Below are 24191 nucleotides of genomic sequence, written 5' to 3'. Positions count from 1 at the left end.
CTGCAAGACAAGATCACGTCCTTTAGGTCCTTCAAAGACAGGCAAGACACAGGAACCCAAAGTAGACAGAACTCCTTTGTCTGTCAGGTCTTCTGTCATTCTCTCAAGGTGACTTAGTAAATACCATATCTGTACTCCAGTGTTGCAGATGAACAAATTCAGTTTTCCTAGCAATAGATATAGATAAACTTGAAGCATGAATGTCCACCTGGTAAAAGAGTAAGGAAATAAGTTCTAACCTTTTTGACTTCCAAGAAACCCTACAGACTCTTAGCTTTTGGTCTGCTGTAGTTGGGCAGTTGGAGGACGTATCTAAATCACGAAAACATACTTTCACTAGTGCCAGTCAGACAGGTTTGTATTCTCAGGTTGCAGCATCAGAGTTCTTCTGGTTAGACACTATGCATATTTTTATTAAATACATGCAACATTGTCTTTTCTTCTTGGATTTGGTCTGCTAACACAGATTAGCTGCTTTCCTCTTGGTATAAAAATTCTTTTTTTGGACTTAACTGTGTTGTTGATAACAGTGTTCAGCAAAACATCTCACAGAACACTCACTTGAGCACTGCACCTTGGCAAGTGGTAAACAGTTTGTAGCAGTGAAAATCTTACACCACCATTTCAAGGAGTGAACAATTTGAGAAGCATAAGCATGAGTGAATAGAAATAAAAGCCTATTTAATAAATACTAAGTCTTTACTTTTTAAAACTCTCTCATAAAGGCTTCTGCTTAAGGTTTATTTTCTTAAAAAGAAAAAAGAAAAGCAAAAGTGAGTTTAGAAGGAATTTTTACCATACTGTAAGTCAGAGAAACAGCCCACTTCCATGGAACTCAGAACTCTGCAGCCCTTTGAGGCAGTAAATAACAGTTTGTATTGTCTTATCTAGAAAAATAAAATATTATGCTTTCAGATTTTTGTATTCAGCTACAGATTTGCACTGGGCTTAATGCCTCTTTATTTTCCATGTAAATGGATTTTCAAAATTGTTTCTGTGGAAAAGTGAAGGCATTTTTTTCTATTTTTCCACTTAATGTCATTGAGCTGGCATTTGAGTGAATTATGAAAAATCAAGACCCTGAAAGCTATGGCCCTGCTGAAGTCCATTGTACAGTCAGAAGCAATTTATGCAGAACAATGAGAAAAAATCCAATAGATCTGAAAATGTGCACAGAGAAAGCAGCAGTACTTTGCTTTATTAATAATTTATTTCTCCTTTTCATCTTAATTTTTCATATCTTTTTTGGGTTTTTGCCCTCTTACAGAAGCAGCCACAGCATGAAAAATATCCACTAACACTAATATTTTCAGATAGTTTCCGCTATATTCACACTTGAGTTTGCTGGAGTTTATTTCAGCAGAAAGTTCGAGCCATTTGCTCATGCTCATTTTTCAGAAAGGCAGTGACTAGGCATGTCTTTGTCTATTAAGAGAAGACAAGAGAAGAAACAGGTCCAGTTCAGCCAAAGTATTCAGATTCTAATTCTTACTTGTGGCTCTAATTTTCACTGAAATCAATGACAACTGTACATGGAAATATCTTTGTTAATATCAGCTAAGGTTGTTTTAATAACTAACCTTATTTACTCAAGCAGACACAGCTACCACAGACTTTGTTGCAAAAAGGCTGTGGCTATTAAAATCTGCCTCTTGAAAGACCTGTTTACTGATTTTTTGTCATGTATATTACAATACAGCAGAGACCTGGAAAAAAGGGTTAATTAAAGCTGTTACCAAAACCTCAGTCACTTGACTTCTGTTGGAGGAAAAGACCTGTCCTTAACTGTCTGTATTTGAAGTAATACATACTGATTTCAATTTTTTTCTTTGATATTTTTAAAAAGGGAAGCAAACCATTGCTTCTGAATTAAAAGTGAAATATATATCCATGACACTGGGTTTTCATGTGAACGCATATCGCCCTATAATCACACTGAACAGAAATAAACTAAAACACGGCAAATTCCGCAGCCCCTGGAACTTGCATTTTCTGAAAACAAGACATCTCCTCCTGTTGGAATGCTTTAAAAGTATCTTAGTCTAGGCAATGCCAAAGACTGGTGGACTGTGAAGTGTCAGACTGAGACTTCTAACAGGGAGGAGGCTAACAGGGAAGCACAAAACAAACATACTGATGAGGTTTCAAGACTTCCAACTGTGTTGGCTTTGCACGGCCTGGTAGCAGGGGGCCACAGACATGGCCTCTGTAAGAAGCTGCTGGAAGCTTCCACCATGTCCAGCAGAGCCAATCCCTGACGGCTCTGAAGATGAACATGCTGCTGGCCAAGGCTGGGCCGATTAGAGATGATGGTAACACCTCTGTGATAACATATTTAAGAAGAAAATCAAAACAAAATGGGGTGCACAATGTTAATTCCAGCTAGAGAAGAGGAGGAGGTGAGAACATGTGAGGGAAAAAACATGGCGACACCAAGGTCAGTGGAGAAGGAGAGGGAGGAGGTGCTTCAGGCGCCGGAGCTGAGGTTCCTCTGCAGGCCGTGGTGCAGACCGTGGCGAAGCAGCTGTGCCCCTGCAGCCCATGGGGATCCACGGGGGATGCAGAGATCTACCCACAGCCTGTGGGGGAGGTGCCCATGCCGGAGCGGGTGGATGCCTGGAAGAGGCTGTGGTCCAGTGGGAGACCTGGTAGAGGGAAGGGACCCCTGCTTCCAGGGTGGACCACTGTCCTTGGAGGACTGCACCCCGTGGAAGAGTGACCCACACTGCAGCAGTTTTAGGGGGACTGATTGCCTGTGGGAGAAAATCACGTTGCAGCAGGTTTGGCAGTACTGCTGCTCATGAGATTGGAACCATGATGGAGAAGTTCACGGAGAACTGTCTCCCCTGGGAAGGGACCCCACGGTATAGCAGGGGAAGGACTCCTCTCCGTGAGCAGTGGAAGATCATCTCGGGTGATGAGCTGACCAAACCCCCACATGCTGTCTCCCTACGCTGTTGGTGGGAAGGAGGGAGGGCATGGGGGAAAAAAGGTGTTTCCAAGGGCTTTTTTTACTTTTTATTATCCTACTCTGATTTTGTTAGTAATAAATTCACTTTGTACTTTTAAGTTGAGCCTGGTTTGCCCTTGGAGTGTTTTCTCCCAGTCCTTATCTCAACTCATGAAGCCTTCATTAAATTTTTCTCTCCTCTGCTCAGCTGTGGCAGGGGAGGGTGAGTGAGTGACTTTTATGGGTGCCTGGATTTGGCAAGTGTCAAATCACGACACCAACCCACATTCCAGAGGAATCTATCACTGCCAACTTTGCAGTGCCTACTCTGTCATGATTAATTTCAATTCAGAAGTCACAATCAGGTCCCAAAGGGTACTAAGTCTGTATCATGGACTCAAGTGGAGTGAGAAGGAGGGAATTTTGGCCATGTACTAGCTCACTAAGTTCTCTTTTGGATATTGTGTTCCTGTGCGACAACTGAAAGTATATTTATAGTTTCATCCTGAAGGTTATAGGAGGACCAAACTATTTTGGCACCTGCAGTAAGACTGCAATTTTTAGTTACCAGATGGTCACTCCAGATTATTTTTTTTTCTTTTTTTTTAATCCCCTCTATATTTTCTTCCACAACTTTGGAGGCCTGCAGTCATCCATAAGTCACAGGGTAAAATAATTTTGGTTTCTTCAGAATTCCTTTTTTTTTTTCACTGTGGCAATTTGTGTGGTTGAAGAAAAGAAGGAATTTTCAAATACTGCAAATGAAAAAGAAAACACTGGATGTATTGCCATGGAAATCAAGAAGATTAGTTAACAAAGGTACTAGAATGTTATCTAGTAATGTTAGATAACATTAATGTTGGTTCTAGAACATTATCTAGAACCAAAATCTTGCAAAAGTGCTCTAAAGCATCATACTGGGGAATGAAAGAGAGAAAAATATTAATTTTAGCCTATGCAAATCCTGAGTGTCCTCTTGGTGCTTTCAGGACTCTTAGCATCATTCCACCTCTGCACTGTGCTAATTAAAATTTCCTGAGCTTTTACAAACAGCTAGGCATTTGCTTGTCACATTTTCTAAAAATCTTTTGGGAGTGACAGGTTTAACCTTCCAAGAAAAAATGAGGAGCTTGCAGAGTTCTTAGAGGAAAAGCTTTGGTAGTTCTGCTCTTTTGGCTTGAGGGAAACTCTCAGAACAGCTTTTTTTAGGAGCGATGATGAGTGTCCCTACCTCATATCCAGCAGTTAGAGCAGTAATAAAGTTCATTTCACAGCTAGAAACTTGAAATTACTGTCTCAAAGGACAGCACATAAAGAACTTCAGAGAAGTGCTTCTCATCACTGTCTGTCTGGATTTTGGATCAGCAAACAGGTGTCTTCAGCTAGCAGCTATGACCTCATTTCGATAGATCATGAGAAAATGGCCTCAGAAACAGGAAATTTCAGAAGTCATTAGCCTTTATCATGTAGAAGTATTATACATCATATAATACTCTTGATGTTCTCTTTAAAAACAGTCCCAGGTTTTAGGGATATTTTCTTGTGAAAACACAGAGAAGTAAAGGTTCCCAAGTCCTTTCAACTAAAAGAGACAGAAAAGAACATAGGAAGAAAGTTAATTTTGTAAACTCTATTAGAGAACAACAACCAATACTTTTCGATGTAAACTTAGACACTGCAATTGGTGCCACTTCAAGACACAATTATTAAAATCTGTCTCAGTGACTGTCTTCTGTTCCTGATTCAGAAACACAGACTGGCACAGAAAGCAAAGCCTATTCATTACTGCTTTGAGTTGTGTTAGCTGCAACCCAAAGATCGTCTACAATTTGTAAAGTTTGCACATTTCTTTTCAGGGTGACTTTCAGGTGCTGGTATCTGAGGCGCTGTGTGCACAGACCCTGATATATTGCCATGACTAAGATAAGCCATTGTAACGTAACCCCAGAGAATGTAAATAAATTACTATTTTGTTTTAATTATTTAAGCTTTGCCATCTAAAATTCCTCCACTGTTATTTTATTTAAAAAGAAGGAAGTAGAAACAGTCTAAAAAAAACCAACTATAATAAAAGACAACATGGTTTGTGTTAATCTTATATTCTGTTTAGTTCTATGGTATTTTACAGGTAACACTGCAAGTTTTGTACAAATATTTACATATTATATTTACTAGTGGTGTAGAAAGCAACAAGCTATTTCATGTCCCCTTAAACAGTGAGATGATTTATAGTGGATCGTTTTTCACTGAATTGGTAGGTTATCTATCCTTGTTTCTGCACTTTTAAATTTATTTTGAACTAGCAACTGTGCCTGCTGTCACATTTTATTTTGCTTTTAATGGATTCTTGGCTGTCCAAGACCAGTTTTTTGGGGATTTTTTGTTTCTGCTGAAAGTCTCATCATCTTGTCTTTAAAGCAAAGCAGTAATTAATAGCAACCAACTAATACTCTCCTGAAACTTGAGTTTACTTCTTTACCAGATCTCCTAACAGAAAGTTTATGACCTGAATAATGAAGCGCTTTTTGCAGACAACTTAAAAGCTGCACTAACTTATAAATCTCATGAAGGTAGGCACTACTGGAGTAACATGCTGTACACAGCTAGTGGGCATTCATCAAAACACCTATCACACAGCAATCAGAAAATTGATCAAAAAAGGCTGCTGTCATTACGGCTGTTTGGATACCCCTGACATTTCCTCTAGGGACTGAGTTCATGCTGCTCTTACATGTGTCTTAGTCAGTAAGATAGGACTCAGACCACAACTATATCAGGTTAAATTCTTAGTCATTGTGGTATTCATTGCTTTTCACAGACGTGTCTGTATTTTATGTTTTAAAACATTCAAAGAGCTTACTTGGACAATTTCTTAGTAGGAATGCAAATGCCTCAAGAAGATCTGAAGTTTTGATGTTTTGTCATTTAAATAGCCCTGTAAGATACATTTTTTAATGTGAAAATGCCTCTGTAAATTATTGTTAGAACTCCACATGCTTCTAATACATAAGCACTTTTTCTTCTGTTGATATTCACTTGTGATCATAATTTTTAATGCATTTGTCTTGCAGATGAATTGAGACCCAATCTAATTTCATTTTGCTGACACACCCTTAATGGGTTCTACTGGAGTTAAGAAAACATGTATTTAGTGGTTTAGAGAAAAATCTGGAAAATAAGGTTTATTATTGGAATTACTGCTTCTTTTTCATCAGAAAAAGATGTATTTATGTATCTTGATACATACAGGGCAAGAAAGTTCATTTAAGAGGCTTGAATTACCAGACTGGTTCTATAAAGCACTGAAGTATATTCTCCAGGAAAAAACTAAATCTTCTAAATGAGCTGAAGTAGTTTTGCAATAATCTGCTAACTCAGAATGGAAAAATCAGAGTGTCTTATTTCCTGGAGAAACTGTAGTTTCTGCAAAGCAGTTGAAGAAACAGAAATGGAAACAAAAATTCATCATAAAAGATACCAAAAAGGGTTCCATAGCATTGTTTCATTTTGTTTTGGTTTAAAACCTAATGGATTTAGGTGGATTTAGGAAAGTGCAGGAAGGGGAGGGGAGGGGAGGGGGAGGGGAGGGGAGGGAAGGGAAGGGAAGGGAAGGGAAGGGAAGGGAAGGGAAGGGAAGGGAAGGGAAGGGAAGGGAAGGGAAGGGAAGGGAAGGGAAGGGAAGGGAAGGGAAGGGAAGGGAAGGGAAGGGAAGGGAAGGGAAGGGAAGGGAAGGGAAGGGAAGGGAAGGGAAGGGAAGGGAAGGGAAGGGAAGGGAAGGGAAGGGAAGGGAAGGGAAGGGAAGGGAAGGGAAGGGAAGGGAAGGGAAGGGAAGGGAAGGGAAGGGAAGGGACAGAGAGAGAAAAAGAGAGAACAGAAAACTATTTTTTCTGGGAAATCTTTTAAGAATATAATTTACATGGCTATATGCTCTCACCATATGACTCTTGAAAGTGTTTGAGGCCACTCTATCCTAGGGACAGAAGAACAGGAACTAATGTGGTTATTTCCTTCTTCCCATCCATTTGTGTAGACAGCCAGAGTGCCCACATCTGGTCTATAAGAATGAGAGGAGAAGCCCTTCCACAGACCGAAACACACTTTGAATCATAGGTATTATCTCAATAAGTCAGAAGTGACATAGCACACAGTAGAAGTATATGAATCACCTAGTAGATAGATGTTCTGACACTTTCTAAGTAAATATGAAGCCCTAAACCATGAATTTCCTCCTCCTTAATTAAACAAAATAATCATCCTGTACAATAATTCTCAGTATGCTTGTTACCAGAAAAACTTTATTACTCTTCCTTAATTTTTAAAGTGAAAAATTCTCTGAAATCTAATATTAATCTTGCCACATTGTGGTGTTTCCTTTTATCACTTCCAAATTTGCAAACTATTGTTTTCAACAGAACTGCTCACCTAATGAGTCATGTCTACTTACTCTTTCTGCCACATCCTATCCTTTCCAAGTTCTATCAGTGTCAACAAAGCGTACACATTTGCTTTTCCTGTCACAGCTTTCCTGAATCCTTTCCCTTGTAACCATTCTTTTGATGACCTTTGTATAGTTAAAATTTTATAGGTTCTGATTGTCCTTAAGTTTCTTTTTTTCCTCTCAGTTGTAAGCTATCTTTTACATGATAGTACCAGAGCTGCAATCCAAAATACATTCTCAGCTTTTATTGATTTCATAACAATAGTTACTTATTACCTTCTCTGGTTGATTGAAAGTCAAGTATTTTGCAATTTTCTGTGAAATAGTTCTGTTCTAGGCTCTGTTGATGGACACTCTTAATGTATCACCACTAGAAAATGTTTTGTTGTGTTTTGGGTTTTTTAATTCATAATCTCTTGAACTAAAAAATCTTTCTCCTTTTCTATTCACTTCTCCAGTTCATGTGAATCATAACACAAAACTTTACCTTTCCTTAGAAACTAGATCTTCTGAAAACACAGACTATATTCTGTCCTTCAGGTCACTGATCTGCAGAGTGTGCAAAGTTATGCTGCCAATGACTTCTACAGACCTGCTTTTCACCTCATCTGATATTCCTTCCACCTATTTCAAGTGCTCTGTTTCTTTATCAGGACACCACTAAATTTATTTCACATTAATCATGCATGTTGTTCCGGTTTGGCCAAATTTAGAAATATATCCTCTGAGGGAAGGCACAACCACTCCTCCCCCACCAGGTTCGGGGGAAAAAAAAAATTTCCTCAAAGGAAAGTGAAGGAGATAAAACTATTTATTTAACAAACACACGGGAAAAGGATAACAATGCTAAATAATAAAATCTCTCACTGTGGAGAAAATCCTGGGAAAGTGTTAGAGTCCTCCCTTTGGTCTCCTCGGAGCTGGGGCTTGGCCCAGGGCCAGGCCCTCTGTGCCCGGTGGAAAGTCCTCCCGATGTGTTCTGATATTGTAGCAGTCCAGTGGAAAAGGGAGAAAATCCGAAATTCCAGGGAAGGGAAAAAAAATTCAACTCTCAGTCTCTCTCCGGAGAAAAAGAAGCTGAACCACTGGCCAAAAGCTGACTCCCAAAAAAACCCAGCAAGCCGGGTGCTTCCTCCCTCCCCTGCCGCAGCTGAAAAAAAGTCGCTATCTCTGTGTGACCTTGAACAAGCTGCAAATTGCTTTGAAAAAGTTTTGCTCAGTTTTTTCCTTCCCCCTCTCGGGCTCAGTTTAGAGGCATAGAAAGGCACAAAAATTAATTTCTGGGCATAGGCAGCGATATGGGATACACATCATAAGGTCACCCCAAGACAATGTTTAACAGTTGGACTAAATGATCTTAGACATCTTTTTCAACCCAAATGATTCTATGATTTAGAGACCTTAGAAGTCACCAAAATTCATTGCAAAATCTAGGATTGTTTTTTCTATGTATTTGAATATTCAATTACCTTTGAAATATTCAAAGTTCATTTGTGCATTTGGTGTTACCTATTTCTGTTAAACTCTTTCTAACTAAAAATTTTGTCTTTCACTTTTAGCTTTACCTCTTTTCTTATTAGACATTTTAGAAGTCTGCCAGATCCTTTGCCATAATGCCTCAAAGACATTGTACTAGCACTGTTTTATAATTTCTCATGTATTCAAAGACTGTAGCCTCATAGTGCTTTTCTTTGTATCCTAAAGAATTTTTTCTATGGTTTGTTAAAGTCCTATTGCATTTTCTAGAATTCTATTCTACATAGTACATTTTTAAGGTTGTATTCATTTTTTTCTATTATTTTTGGTGAGATACCAATTGCACAATATGTCTATTTCATATGTCATACAGTTTATGAAAAATAAATATTTCTTTTTGACATTTACTTCTTTCATCACCTTTGTATCCTTATAGCAAAAACTGCCTGAAGAATTTATATATTCAGATGTATTGCTTCTGTTGGTAAATTTTTCTGGTAGTCTGTCTTTGCGGATAAAACCACTATTATCTTAGTTATACTTTAAACTCTTGGCACATTTTAATTTTGTAAATATTCACTTCTATGTTTTTTCTCCAATCTGAGTCCCTGAAGGTCATGTCACAAAAAGGCTGACAAATATTTTAACAAAGTTTAAATCTTAGAAATAATGTTGACATAAATTCTAAGCACTCAAATACCTCTGAAACCAGTAAGGTTGCTGGTCTTAGCATAGTGTCTAAGTACCTTAATATGTCTGATTTTCTCCTTTTAGCAGGTTTTATAGAATCATAAAATGGTTTAGATTGTAAGGAAACTTAAGGATCACTGAGATCCACCCCCCTCCCATAGTCAGGGACACCTTCCACCATACCAGCTTGCTCAGAGCCCCATGCAGCCTGGCCTTGAATATTTCCACGGATGGGGCATCCACAACTTCTCTGAGGTCCTCTGTCTCACCTGCTCCTCTGTCTCAGCACTCTCACAGTAAAGAATTTTTTCCTATTATCTGATGTAAACCTACCCGATTTCAGTTTGAAGCCATTCCCCCTTGTCCTGTCACTACATGCTCTTGTAAAAAGTCCCTCTCCTGCTTTCTTGTGAGCCCCCTTCAGGCACTGAAGGGCGGGAATTAGATCACCATAAAGCCTTCCCTTCTCCAGGCTGAGCAACCCTAATTCTCTCAGCCTTTCCTGACAGCACAGGTGCTCCATCCCTCTGATCACCTTGGTGCCTCCTCTGGACTCTCCAACAGCTCCATGTCCTTCCTGTGCTGGGACCCCAGAGCTGGAGGCAGCTCTGCAGGTGGGGTCTCACCAGAGCAGGGCAGAGGGGCAGAATCCCCTCCCTCCCCTGCTGCCCACGGGGCTTTGGATGCAGCCCAGGACACGTTTGGCTTTCTGGGCTGGGAGTGCCCATGGCCAGCTCATGTCCAGCCTCTCACCCAGCAGTGTTTTACTTCCACCATTTTTTACAAACATTAGTGCTTTGTGACTCCATCTTAATTATATTTAGAAGCGTAACGTTATGAACAAGATTATTGTTTCTTCAGTATTCCTGAAATTTGTGGAGTTATGAGATTTCTCCACCACAGGCTCCTAGAGAGAGACATGTGTGCATTGAACAGCAATAACAGTTAAGACCTTCTCAATTGCAGGCTTCTCAAGAAATCTTTTTTTTCTACAGCGTAAATTATTCTAGGCAAAATTTTACCTGAATTAAATTGGATTAATTTAACTGGTCTGGGTAGATCATACCCATTTAAATATCTAAAATGCACTTGAGAAGACTGTCTTGGTTTGAGAAACGGTTGTCTGCCAAGGAAGGCAGGAACCTCCCTTGGAATGGAAAATATAAACCCCTTTCCCTTCGAATTATTGTACCTTTGAAATTAAGGGGCTTTCATGCAAAGAGATGGGAAAAGGAATAACAGTTCTTTACTAGTACGTATGTATGTGTATGACAAGGCACACAAACAACAACAACGGCAGCAACAGCAAACAGAACCAAAACGCAGCAGCAGCCTTGTCTCGGCTGTCAGGCACCTTCCCCTTGGGTGCAGTTCCGCTCACAGCCGGCAGGGGCGCTGGTGGCTCCGGGCCGGGCAGGGCGGGTGCGGTGATTCCCCCGCGCCTGCAGGGGGCGCTGCGGAGCGAGCTCACCCGCCTCCCCCTCACGCGGTAATGGCGGGCGGGCTGGGCGGTGCAATGGGCTGCAGCAGGAACCTCGGGGAGGCGGCTGGGACGGCAGGGGTGGGCAGCCCCCTGAGGTGGCAAACAAAATGTAACACAAAACTCCGCAGTCTCAGCAGGAGCGGCAGGGGTCAGGTGGATACGGAGTGCTGGGTTAGAGTGTAGTGAAATAGCCTGAGGCAATGGCAGAAAGCAGCAGGGCTGAGCAGCGGCAGCTGGGCTTCTCAGTAGCAGCTGCCCCACACAGCCAGGGAGACATGCCCTCTGGGAAGGGGGAAGGGTCTCGGGGTCCCAGGTTTTCCTCTGAAGCACCTGAATAGATGGTGAGGGTCCTTTCAAGTCAGATTGGGTGTTAATAAGGTCCCAGTGCAACAGCTGCTCTTACGAGCAAAGGCTCACCCAACAGTAAGGAAGAAGCACTGGGAGGACAAAAGTTCAGTAGTGGCAGCGAATCCTCCAGACCGGCTGTGCCTCCTCCGATGCTGAGAGCGAGAGGGAGAGCTAGGAGCTGCGCCCAGCCCCTTCCCCCCAGCACAAAATCTCATGGTATCTCTGCCGTTCCCGAGAGGAAACCGCTCAGGTAAGAGAGTAGCCAGCTGCACTCCTCCTCCTTGGCTACATCTTTTGTCTCTCTTAAGTACGAGTCGTCATTGCCTCTTAGCAACAAATGGGAGTAAATTCCCTAAGAGAAAGAAAAAAAAGGAAAAATCCTAACCTCCAACAAAGACTCACAACTGGTTTGGCATCTAAATAAATTCAGTCACCAACCCACCTGATTAGGAATAGAAAGCTCTTGTTATTGCTATTATAGCCTACATTAGTTGTTCCTGCAACTGTTCCATCAGATAATTCACAAACAGAAAAACATTATTTAAGGCTCAGATCCCCAAAAGTAAGTGAATGAAAAACTTGAAACAACAGTCAGTATTGGTTAAGTTGGAACCTGAGTCACAATGCATATACTTCAGAATCTAACAGTTGCTTACATCCTAACAGTATTTTTATATTTACGCTTTTGTTCTGTCTGCTGCCATCAATTACTTTTTATTTCATTTTCTAATAAAGCTCAGAAGCATTTCATAATTGCTGCACCTCAAATAATTGCTTCTGATGGTTTATCAGTCCTACTAAGTCCCTTGTTACTATTTTCTTTTTCCTGGGAACTGTGAATATTATCTTAAACTGTCACATCAAAAACCCATTTCCAAGTCTCTTGTTTCTCACAGTATCTAACAGGTATTTAAGTAGAGAATTTAGTAAACAATGACAACAGCTCTTCCAACTCAAGTAACTACAGATGTATGAATTCCTGGCTCAAGGATTACAGCCAGGACTGCCACTTTAGAGGTCACTAATGCAGTTACCTCTTTTGTAAACCAATTCTATTTGGTCACAACAGTGTTCTGGGGCAATGACTAAGTTATACATTACCATGTAAAAACACATTTTCTGCCTCGTAGACACCTGTTAGTCAATCATAATCCTTTACTGTCAAACATCATAAATTCATTTCCTATACACTTTTTTCATAGTTTTTAGTTTCTTATTCATATCCCCCTTTTTTAAATTAATTTCTCTTTTGAAAGGTCAGATGCCCCAGTCAGTGTGTCCTGGGCTTTAATTAACATTAACCAAAGAAAAGCGCAGAAATTTCATTTGCATAACCTTCAACATCCAGAACTTCCAGCTCTAGACATGTATAATCTTTTCTATCTGGAATTCATTTCAAGAGGGGGTAAAAAAAAATTTAAAACAATGTGAAGAAAAAACTATTACAACTACCACTGTAGTTGTTTTTCAATAAAACATGATAAAACTGTTATTATCAGAACTTTTATTCCTAAGTTTTAGGGACTCCTTTCTCTAAAAATGTACAAGCAGTTTATTAAAATATGTTACAGCTCTGTGAGATAACATTTCACACAAGCAACATATGAGTGATGATAAAAGACAAAGGAAAATATCTCCTGCGAGAAGGTAGTTTAAGTAGCTTACTTATTCAGTAGCATTCATGAGAAACAAATTAACCAGGCAGACACTAAAAACGAAGGGTACTTATGAGTGACACAGTACAAAATACACTGCCATGAATATTGCTGTATGAGTGTCACCTTTTTTCAGGGTTTTTACAGCATGATTGAAACTAAGTTAACATAGACTCATCGATTTGAGAATCTAGATCAATTTTCATTTGCATAAATAGGCTCCAAGTAACTGAGAGCTAAATGCAAACAATAGTATTGTCTGTAGTTTATCCTGTGATAAATAGGAGGAAAACGGTGTAATAAAAAAGACCATAATTATCCACAGCTCTCAGTTTACAATTAGTTTTCTTTGACAGTTAAAGTCATAAATGCCAGCTTTAATCATGTGTTGGGGTTGATTTAGGCGCTGCCAACACTGCAAGAGATCTAATCCTCTTTCTTTCCTTCTCATAATGAAATAATAATGCAAATTCACCACATTGATGGGATGACCCATGTGAATTTATTATAGGTTTGAGAAGTCTCTTGAAAGGGATAAATTCTTTCTGGGTACAGACTTGAGGTAATTCAAACCAGACAAGAAAAAAAATGGAGCTGTCATCAGAGGCCAGGATATGGAATGGATTTAATTTTTATGAATAGGCTTTTTAGTAAGTATAACAGGGCTAAGCTCCAGCTTTACTATGGGAATATTACTGCTGTCATTTTCCAAATCTGGATGCACTAACTTTATTTGTGGGATGAAGATGAGCTCCAAGCTTCAATTCTTGTTACACTGCAGTTTGCAGCAGACAAAAAAATACTGCACAGTCGGCAGGCCTAGTGACCAGATCTTCTAATTATTTAAGACAAATGGAACAATTAGCTCCTCGTAAAACCATTTGTGGTACTCAGTGACACATACCAACCTTTCTTGTAGAACAAACTCTACCTTTTAGTTAATGTTCAGATTTTTATCAGGTAAGGTTTGTTGTCAGTATGATAGAATATTTAATTATTTTAACTTCCAAGGGCCTTTTCAGCTAGTGAAAATATATAACACTATGTAAAAGGGTAATGGTTCTCAGTAAATAAACAGATCAAGAACACAGAGATTGAAACTAAAAATTACACAATACAGACGTAAGTTTTAACCATGTATTACATCACCACAAGATATAGCCCAATTAGTGAAATAAAAAGATTTTCAAGCAAAAAATACTTAATTTCACTAAGCAACTGTCAGAAGTTTCAAGCTATCTCCACAGGGTTCACAGACATCATTACCACTACTCTGTTTTATGTAACTACTGTTCTGGCCACAGCAGGTTGCCCACGTTACTAACACTAGGTTTCCACAGAAAAGACAAGGCAAGACCAATAGTACAGATTTAAAGAGACATGACAAAATGAACCTTTTTTTTTTTTTTTACTTTCTAATTGTATAAATTATCCAAAGCCTGTTTTCAAGTTTTTCAAACAGAACCAATTTTCTCTACAAAGATAATGAAAACAGTCTTTCTCATTTGTCTTGCGCACAAACAAAACCTCAACACGAAAAATAATGTTGCTCACAGTCTTGCCAAAACTTTTAGTTTTCTGTTCTAAGAGCTATAAAAATGGTCTGGTTGGATGACCAAAATGAAAACCGATGCCAAAGGATCTGTTACCTTTCTATGCAAAGTAATACAATAATTTACTTCACCTGTAATTTTCAGTTTCATGTGCTGTTCAGCCTAGCATGCCTGAAAGTTTTCTCTTTGTTTTGTTAGAAGAAGAATGTATAGCATTTCTGCTGCATGGTGTCCGGCTTTTTTTTATATTATTTATGAGCAGCTACAGGTTCTTTTCCTTTATCATTTAAAGTCTTCAGTGTTTTAACATTTCAGATTACATACTTTGTGCAGAAATTTTATTTAAATTCAAAGCAAGGGATGATGAAGGATACAAAGCAACAGGTATGTTTGGAAGAGATAATAACTTTCCACTTAACTTTACTCCTGTGAACACTTAGTTATGTGAACTGCTTCATGTGTTGCTGAAATACCTGTATACTTACTTTCATTTTGGTCACAAAATAGTTTTGATGCATAAGGATTTGCAGGAGCAAGAGTCGGTATAACAATGGTAAAGTAATAAACTCTGTTAAAAGCTGATTGGATCTGTTTCAAGATCTGTATTTTCAATCTGCACTGCTGTACCGAAAGATAGACATGCATGCAGCCGTGTTGATAGGATAGATGTTTAAAACATCTAAAAAAGGTTAGTGAACAGAGTTATTTAATAAAATAATTTTATGATTGTTTGAAAATTGCATATTTAATACTAAGAGTGGGTAATTCACAAGGTAGATACATGGCTCTGTGAATTCCACTACTAAGTCATCATTTTGTACAGTATCTAATACCATACATGGCCACTAAATTGAACCAGAATGAATACCATGAACATATAGATGTTGTTGTAATTGATTAAACAAGCTCTTGAAGCTGACAGTGGAAAATATTATCTAATTGAATGGTCACCTTGCAAATAACCCGAAGAATATGAAGTAAAATTAATTTACTCATATTTTACACTAGCATATACAAGCATGTCACTATTTCAGGAGTTTTATAAGATTTTCTTCCTACGAGAAGGTGTACATCATGCTATAATGAATCAATCCATGCTCTTCTCCACCAACTGCACTGCATTTTGTGAAAAACATGTTTTAAAAAGCTTTCTATAACCACATAATTCTACTCTAAAATTTCATACACTTAGTCTTTGATATATAATTTTGCATCACACTATTCAACTGATAACTAACATTTTTGAAGTTCCATCTGGTAATTTAAAAAAAACCAAATTCCCTTGTCCTTTCTAATTCTGCTCTTTTGAATTGGAGCTTTTGCTGATGCCACTCAAATGCACCTCTACCTGATAAATCTCACCAATGCCATACTCTGATCAAGCAGTGTTCTCTGACTGCCAGAACGGACTGCCTTCTTTTATGGAATATGCCATCCCCTCATCTTTTACCAGATGGGTCAACACTAATATCACTTGAGGGTGAGAGGTATAAGACAGCTAGGGAAACAAAACTACATTCTGATGGGAGATTGAGATCTAGACTTGCAAGTCTTCCAAACATCTGCCAGTTTTCTCAGATTTTTGAGTAGCAGGCACAACACTGCATATGGGGGACCTTTGGAAACTTAAATTGGGCTAGTAATAGCCTGGGATCAGGAAAAAAAAGTTTCTAATCAATTTTTTAAGGTCCCAGATCCAGGCTAGAAAAAGATTTTGGTTAGTTCTAGAATAATCAGTGCATTTGTTATTCTAGCAGTAACTTTTACAACTACAGTGGTTTCTGGAAAAGTATTGAGAAGAAAACACTAAGTAGTCTTTATTATTTGTCTGGTTTTCAGATATACTTATTTTTAGTAGCTTCATTATAGTTTTCTAAACATGACTTTGTCATATTTGGATATCTTTATCTGGATTTGTCTGCTTTTGCTTAGGTTTCCGTTAAATTCTCTAGCTATCAGTATTTAATTTTTTTGTTTTTCTTTTTTTTACAACAAAGGTTAAAGTTCTTTTTATTTTTCCCTCCTAACTGATGTTTACAAATTAGTTTTCCAAATGCATCTCTTCTTCATGCCTTCTAAAGTTTCTTTGGACCTCTCACCTAACTCCACAACCCCTTTTCCAGGCTCTTTCCGTAAGTACAACCTCCCGCCAAACTACCATATGTACAATGGCAAGACCAAACTGAATCTTCTTTAAAGAATAAAAGCCTTCAGAAATCAGCCACTGAATGTTGTCATTAATCAGAATGAAATATATATTTGTTTTCAGAATTCTATAACAAAACCATTGTACAAACAGGCAACTCGTTATTTTAAAAATTATAGCTTTTCTTCAGCTATTCAAAGGCAAAAAAAGGTAACTGAAAGAAAAATTCGTAATTTTCCCTCAGTGCTCCCCCTTCTTTGTTCCTAGTCTCGCCCTCCTACTCAATATGTCAGTATACTCAATTTTAATTCTGAACAACAAATGATGTCCTGAAGCAATTTTAAAGCTAAGTTATAAATCTTCAAAAAATAAATTCTAACACACTTTAACTGCTTGTGAAAATATTACTACCACAACTTTTGGTTTTTTCCCCAAGTAAATAAATAAGAGTGCTATACAAAAAGGTGTTTCTATTAGGAGAGATATCAGTTGACTTTATATCTCAAACTTAGCTTCAGCCTATGTAAAATTGCCAACTACATGAAATTTTCAAAGAGAAAGTTTCCTTTCTACAGCTGTTAAAAAACCATCAAAATGGGAGGTCCTTCCTGAGGGATCATAGGGTCATCAAGGTTGACAGAGACCTTTGAGATCACCAGTCAAATGGTCAAGCAAGGAAGCAAACAAAAACCTTTTGGTACACTTGGTTCTGATTTTTTTCCCTTTTATATGAAGACAAATTAGATTGTGGAACATTTTGAAGTGATTAATATGTGGCACAAGCAAGCAAAGGGCATAAAAGGTGAGGCTGCTTTATTTATATATGAAAAAGGTACTGCACATGAATAATCAATGCAAGTTTTTCAACTACGCAGAGGAAAAGTGGGTAATATTTTAATATTGTAAGGACAGGCAGGTTTCTGATGTCCTTTGTCAGAAAGTAAGCTAGAACTTTTGAAATACTAAAATGGTGTGCTGACAGATGTCTTAATTATTGTGTGGTTTATACTTACGTAGTATTACAAAGACCATGAGGGTCTCATGCGTTCTTTCTATCTCTGAAAAGAAACCCTTAAAGAACAAAGTGTACTGTTACAATATAAAGCTGGACTGTATATGGGACTCATAGCAAATATTGCAGGATGCAGCCCTCTGAGAAAAATAATTGCAGTTTAGTGGCATGAAAGGTGTCAAGTTAATCAGGTTCCACTCTGTTTTTCTCTGTTTTCATAGTTTCACAGCAGCTTGAGTTCAACCCTCTACACATTCATTTGCTATGATTCACCAGAGATTAATATATCTCCTGCCACCACCCCCATGCAAAGAGGCGTTGACCATCTTGATGAAGGAAAAATGCACTATGCAGAGAAAAGTTCTTACTGTAATACCTCCCCGAGCAGGAAAATATTTTCAGTGCTTAAGCAGGTTTTCTTGCATATTGTTGGAATCTCCAAATGCATCAATACACATATGGCATATGAGTCAAATAGGAAGAAGATGTACATAGATCACATGGCATGTGGAATAGCAGCAGGAGCAAGACCCATACATAAACTGCTTGCTTCTATTCTATCCTACTTCGATTCCCTGATCTCACATAATAGTCTTCCTTTGTACTACTACAAAGAAGCTTGCCATGGTGACCAAAGGAGAGGCTTAATTTGTGCTTACAAAGACAACACATGTAGTGCTCTTAAAAGTACATACTGAAAATGTGCAGTAGTCATTATAGGAATATTTATGTGAGTTAAAAAAACCACCACCTTTCTTTCTGGTATAAAGAGACATTAGCTGCTTAGACTTCTGTGCAAATCACATTTACCCCTTAAAGGTAATCTGTCACTTTCCATGTAATGCTGTTTCTGAAATAAAGGTTGTGTTCATTTCAGTGCTGAATTATTCGTTTCCCCTCTATAAAGAAGTAAAATTACTTCATTGTTTTGTAAGATGCTTTTCTCATTTCAGGTAAAATATCAGAGGTTAATCATGACTCCCTTCGTGCAGGACATTGTTGTCAAAATGAAATACATAATCAACAGTTAAAACAATTGAGCTGTTTTCCTAATGTCTTGTTTCATGGACCTAGATTAACTCCACAAGCTGTCTTTCATTATAAATCAGATAATCAGCATTGCTGCATTGTTTCTCAGATGACAGTTATACTGATTTGAATATCCATCAGATTTCTTTAGAATTGCTACCTTTTTACAGTAACATTTTACTGAATTTTGAAACAGTTACACAGTATGAGATTAAACCGACCAAATCCCATACTGCTGAGTAATAATGAAATGCTTAATTGCTAATAATCAACACACATATCAAGCATCTTTCTAAGTAAGAGTTTTATTTATAATAAGTACAATGGCCTAATTCATATGAAGATGATGGAAAATAAAAATGCTATCATGTGCAAGTGTAGCCTTTCAAACACAGATGAAAAAAAGAAGGAACAAACAATGAAGAGGTATCAAGGATAGCATTTTTGGTTATTACAGTCCATGCACATGAACATGTCTGACAGCCAAAGGATAAAAATTCCTGCTGTTTTCACACTGAATGAGATTTAGAGGAGGAACGCATATGTTCTCTGACAATCTACATCCCGTCTGTGTGGAAGGAGTTCCCTATCTGACTGCAATGCTTTAAAAGAGTGGGTTTATCATTATCTTTGCTAGGAATGTCAGCATTTCCATTTAACTGCTTGGTTGAAAGATGTGAGAGACTTAGTCATGATCAACCACTCAAGAAAGACTGTGCTACTCCTCTACTACTTTTGCAAGGGCAGGACGGACATTAGAAAGTATTTAGCAGAAATTCTGTGAGTGGAAACACTACCGTGGAGTCACTATAAATTACATTTAAATTGTGCATCCTATTATGAATTATTAAATAGGCAAGGGATTGGAAGGGGATGGGGAATTTTTGATGAAGGGAGGGGTGGGAATGAAGAATGAATCGCTTTGCAGAGAAATTTCGTTTTGCATTGGAATATTACAGTATAATATTCTTTGTAGATACTCTTGTGGGAAACAATAGTATTGTTGGCATAATTATAGTTAGAGGTTATATCCTGAAGTTCCAAAAACACAAACCAAGGTGCAGGTATGTGAAGTTATCTGTTAAGGTGCATGGTGACTGATAGTTCTCTTAACATTGCCATTATTTCCTGCCTGCCTTTGGTTCTCCAGTTGATGAGGCACATTCTCTGTGTCAATTTTGATCCATTGATCCTCCACTGACTTGCTACCTGAAGTCTCTAGGAATATAAAATTCCTCAAAAAGGTTCCCTACAATTAATTGCTTCTATGCCCAGAATCTTGGAATAATTTCAGTGTTGAATAAACTGGTGTGTAGCTCATGACCAAGCATACTTCATTATATGTACTCAGTATTCCTCAATCAGCATCTTCGTCAACAGCAGAACTTTCATAGAGAGTATTCAGGAAACTGGAGTGAATTCAAAACACAGTGGAGGTCAAATCACTGGTAACTGCTCTGTGTTATATAGGTTGGGTAATTGCTATACCATTCACACAGAATATGCAAGACCCTCTCTTTTGCCAGAAGGTATTTTTACCCCTAATTATTTAAATACTTTTTATCAAGTGTAATATTTGTGTGTTCAGGAAGGGAAACCTAATTCTCCTCCTTTTCCTCTCTAAAACAAAGAAAACTATATTCAGTTTGAGGGAGACCTTGCAAAATTATCAAGCAAAAAAGAATTAAGTGAGCATTTGTTTGATGCAGGGGCAAAAGTCTGATGTAAGACCCTTTCTGCCCCACTAGTGAAGGAACCCAGCATGCTCTGTACAAATGCAGTATTTTTCTTTAAGTATGATCAGTCTTGTTTGACATGAGTAGGAGCTTTGCAAATTCAAAGCCAAATTTTCATTCTTCTGCACTTGTTTTTAAGACTTTTTCTAAATTTATTACTTGTGTGTATTTTGAAAGTGATGGGAAGGTAACATAAATTTCAGAGTCTTTCTGCTCATAGTGAGAGTATCCTCATTCTTCTACTTTTACACTTTCTCAGAAAAACAGGTTTTGCCTTTCCCCTAGTTCTCTAATATCACTCCATGGAGCACTGGAGTAATTTCTGATCTCAGACATGATAGATACCATGGCAGAAGAAAGATGTGCTTTGTTGGTTTTTCAGTAACTCTTTTAACACCATAATCTATTTCCAGTGTGGTGCTGTGACAACAGAAGGGTCATAGCTTTAACAAGTTACATTTTATATTTTGTTTTATAAGTGAAAACAAAATATGCTTTTAAAACCTACCATTCTTTCACTTCATCAGGAATGAAATCTGCTTCCTAGATAAATGACCTTATGAACGTTACCCTTAGCAGTTCCATTTCTTTATAGTTATGGGATTTCTGCCATGTAGAGCATCAAAATTATCCGATGCTTCAGTCTAGTAGGGAAAGTTTACAGTGAAGTGCAAAATATTTCCTCCTAAGAAAAGACAAACTAATAAATTTCCAAAACAATGTTCCAGTAAATGAAGAATAAATAAATAGTTAACAAATGATATAAACATCCACATTTATAGTAAAATTAGCTTTTTCCTATTAAACATAAGGAAAAAAAAGCCTTTTGGCTAAGCAGACTCCTCAATAATAATAGAGCCAAAGTATAACCGTAAGACTGTTTGGTGTCTTTGAGGGATAACTTTTAAATACAACTAGGTGCATTATAAAAGTATTTTCAGATATGTTGATTTTTGAGGGAATAGAAAGAGTAACCTATGAGAATATGTCAAGAAAATATTATTCATCATCACTGAAACCCCCACCTGCAATGCTGCATCCATCTCAGGGATCCCAGCACAGGAAGGACATGGACCTGTTGGAGCAAGTCCAGAGGAGGTCAGCAAGATGATTACAGGGATGGAGCACCTCTCCTATGGGGAAAGGCTGAGAAAGTTGGGATTATTCAGCCTGGAGAAGGTTTTGGGGATCTCTTAGGGACCTACAAGAGACCTGGAGAGGGACTTTTTACAAGAGCATGCAGTGACAGGACAAGGAGGAGTGGCTTCAAACTGACGGAGGTTTAGATTGGATATTAGGAAGAAATTGTTTGCTGTGGGGCACTGGAACAGGTTGCCCAGAGAAACTGTGGCTGCCCCATGCCCAGAAATGTTCAAGGCCAGGCTGCATGGGGCTCTGAACAATCTAGTCTGGTGGAAGGTGTCCCTGACCATGGCCGGCAGATTGAAGTTCATTGATTCCTAAGGTCCCATTCCAACCCAAACCATTTTATGATTCTATCATCTCTTGACTTGATAATTTCTCTTATGATTATTACAAACTCTCTACAGAACAAATATGATTGTTGAAACTTTTAAAAAAATAATACCCAGCTATAAATCAATTCACAGGGCTATAAGCTCTCTAAGAACAATATATAAAAGATGGGGGGAGACTAGCTTTGTTCAATAGATTAAATAAATTTCTCAAAATAAACACATCTATTATCTAGTTATTATTGTCATAGTAGATTCATTTTCTGGTCTGTACTTCCAATGATCCCACTTCTAAAATGAAAAGGCCTCATAAAAGAACACAAGTGCACACTGTTTAATAGTCTTTTTATCATGTAGAAAGCATGTATGTATAGCAAACATGTTGTTCCAATTAATTTGACAGTGACAAAAGTATGCGATGAGTTTTTCACATTTATGTTTTCCTCAAAAGCATTGGTTCTTTTCTTATGAGCCATTGATTTCATCACATCTGGAGGAAGTTATATTCTGTTTTCCTGAAACAGCACCACTTTTGTGTCTAGCAAAATGTGTATTACAGAAAATATATTTTCTCAGAAGAATCAATAATAAGTAACTTGCACTGAGAATGGACGGCACTCAGCAGAATAAACTGTACACAAAAGTCTTTTAAGGAACGATTCTCCTAAATACTTCCCTAATTTCCATAGGTTTAGCTTGCTCTTTGTGCTGATCAAAATTCTAAGTCACTGCTCTTAGGAAACTACTCTATATAGTTTACAATATCTTCTGAATAGTGACTGATATTTTTAATGCATTTTTTTATACTTGTTTTTATACCGTGTGAGTCATGGTGAGCCCAAATCCTGATTGAGGTACTGTCATATTCCTCGTCATGAGATGAATTGGTAGGAATAGCAAAGATACAGTGAATTTTTGCCAATCCTAAATAATTTATTTAAAAAGAAATTAAGGAATCCAACAAAAGATTATTCTTTGGTTTTTTTATTGAATATTCCTAGGGTAGGGTGTCTTTGATTCAAACAGGAGGTGACGCAGCTTGCGGTGAAGGTGGTAGGAACCATGCTGCGCCTTTCCCAAGCCCCCTGCATGAGGTCAAGTGCTCCCAGAGCAGCTGACCTCCCGTTGGGGGGCTCCCTGGAGGGGACACAAAGTCACCACACAAGCACTCCAACCCACCTGCATGGTGGAGGCACACACACCCACAAGCACCAAGGATCCAAAAGCGTCAGCCAAGGATGAAGGAGACGAGAGGGGTCCTCCATATGGGTTTCCAAGGATTTATTCCAAGAAGGGTCCAGGGACAATAAACAAGAGTACTGGAGGGTCCAGGGGCTTTATAGGGGGGACAACAACCAATCAGGAGAGGGGTAGGGGGTGGAGGAGGTACAGACTGGCAACCCACAAACCAGTGGGGAAGGAGAGGGGAAGGGAGGAGGGGATAAGGGGACCAATGGGGCGTCGAACAGCAAAGAACATTCTAAAAAGCATACATATTAAAGAGGGAACGTACATATTCAAAGAAAAAGGGGCAGAGAGCCAACGGGCCAACCAAAAACCGACTATCTACATAAGTCTGCACAGGCTTGTGGGTGCTCACCGTGAACTAAGAGGAGATGTTAAACCTCAGAGCCAGCCCACCAGGAATTAGCAGCTGTTCTGGGGCTCTGCCGCTCCCCCATCACTCTGGTGGCAGCCACAACCCCCACAACAAGAAGGCATATTTTTTAATGTTTTGAAGGATTCGCTTATATTCTTGTCACCAGAGTTCTTCTAATGACCGTTCTAGATCTAGATCGATCTACTAATATGTTTGCCATTTCTGCTTGGTATATAAGCATACCAAAATTTTAGTTGTTTCAGGAGAATTGCTATGGATCAAACTTTTTTCAGAATATGGACTCTCAGCAGCAAAGTATAAATGAACATGATGAATTCACAAAGCTAGAAAGTATCAAAACTAACACAATACTACCATTTGCACTAGTCATGTATAGCTAGAGTTAAAAGTGTTACCTATACCTAAAATTAGAATTTTTTTCCACACACACATATATTGTACAGGTTGCAGGACTGCTCCACATCAAGCTTTCTCTGAATAGTCTTGCAGGCATCTCTCTTGCTACAGCAGAATCCCAACTTTAACATTATTTTTCATGCTATAAAGCATGATATTAGTCCCTTTGGTCTCAGGGGGTAT

Source organism: Corvus hawaiiensis, chromosome Z (assembly GCF_020740725.1).
Source record: "Corvus hawaiiensis isolate bCorHaw1 chromosome Z, bCorHaw1.pri.cur, whole genome shotgun sequence".
Taxonomy (NCBI): domain Eukaryota; kingdom Metazoa; phylum Chordata; class Aves; order Passeriformes; family Corvidae; genus Corvus; species Corvus hawaiiensis.
Note: the sequence above shows the minus strand (reverse complement) of the source record.